The sequence below is a fragment of the Pipra filicauda genome, unplaced genomic scaffold, assembly GCF_003945595.2.
Source record: "Pipra filicauda isolate LSUMZ 115617 unplaced genomic scaffold, ASM394559v2 scaffold1344_size38890_pilon, whole genome shotgun sequence".
In the NCBI taxonomy this organism is placed as follows: Eukaryota; Metazoa; Chordata; class Aves; order Passeriformes; family Pipridae; genus Pipra; species Pipra filicauda.
Window position 1 is genome coordinate 19,218 of NW_024103812.1, and position 1,769 is coordinate 20,986.

Here is a 1,769-nt window from a genome sequence, read left to right on the forward strand (position 1 = left end):
AGACTGGACAGCCATCGGCTCCACTGTCTAAGGGAACTGACATGTTGATGTCAGACTCCGAGCCATATTCCAGCCACACACTGATCCAGGGAGCAGGATAGAGCAGTTCCAGGTTGACCCCAAGTGACACACCCCACACCTGTGACCACACACACCATGTGACACAAAACACGCACGAGAGAAAAGACGTGACACACACCAGAACTGCTCTGCCCTGCACACAGGAATCCAATGATAAAAAGTACGTCCTTCCTTTGATGCTTCCAAATAACCTGTCACAGGATACCCCCTGCACCAGAATAATTGCAAAAATCCATCCAGGCGAAGCACAGACTTGCACCCACTCCCAACCCCTCGCTGGGTCTTTGCCCTGCACTTATCTTTCCGAGAGCAGGGGATGCCAATCCAGCTTTGATGCAGAGGAGGGGCACCTGGGCTGCCTCAGAGGTTCCTGCCATCGTCAGACTACTCGGAGTCAACTGCGAGAAAGAAAACCAGACACCATATCTGAATCGTGTGGCACATGGCCCCAGACCCCATGATCCCTCTACTCACTCTCACCGAGGCAGGGCCTCGGGTCGCTGGCTCTGACCAGACTTGGACAACGTGCTGTCATCTTCTGGGATACCTGAGGGAGCGAGAGACAAAATTAGAGGCCATCTCTAAAGCTGCAGTGCATCCCCGCTCCTCCTGCTGCCTCCCCAACTCACCTACAGGGCTCCTCTCTCTTCAGCTGCTCCCAAGACCACCCCTGCAAATGAAATGGGCAAAAGCTCAAACACTCAGCTCTCAAACATTTAGGGATTGCTCACAGGGAACGCCAAAAACCTCTAAACCCTAGACCCACTGCTGCCTACTCTAACCCAGTCGCGACCCTATACCACAAGCAGGGCATCACAAGACCATCCGTCTCACAGACTGGACAGCCCATCGCTCCACTGCTAAGGGAACTGACATGTTGAGTCAGAACTCCGAGCCATATGCCATCCACACACGGTCGCACGGAAGCAGGGACACAGGCAGTTCAAGGGTGACCCCAAGTGAGACAGACCCCACACCTGTAACACACACCCCATGTGCCACAAAACAAAACACGCTGAGAGAAAAGACGTGACAAAAACCACCAGAACTGCTCCTGCCATCAACACAGGAAGCAAATGCATAAAAAGTAGAGCTTCCTTGAGGCGTCCAAAAACCTTCACAGGACCCCCAAAAACCCCCGCACCGGACTAATTGCAGAAATCCATCCAGGGCTAGCACAGACTTGCACCCACTCCCAACCACTCTCTGGGGCTTTGCGCCCTGCACTTATCTTTCTGAGAGCCGGGGATGTCAATCCATCTTGGATGCAGAGGAGGGGCACCTGGGCTGGCTCAGAGGTTCCTGCCATCGTCAGACTACTAGGAGCCAACTGCAAGAAAGAAAACCATAAGCAATACGTGAGTTGTGTGGCATGGGGCTCAAACCCCAGTGATCCCCCTACTCACCAGCACCCAGGCCCTGACCGGAGTCGGACACAGTGGATGTCACCTTCCAGGATACCTGAGGGAGTGAGACACAAACTTAGAAGGCATCTCTAAAGCTGCAGTGGATCCCCGCTCCTCCTGCTGCCTCCCCAACTCACCTACAAGGCTCCTCTCTCTTCAGCTGCTCCCAAGACCGCCCCTGCAAATGAAATGGGCAAATGCTCAAACACTCAGCTCTCAAACATTTAGGGATTGCTCACAAGGAAAGCCAAAAACCTCTAAACCCTAGACACTGCTTCCTAC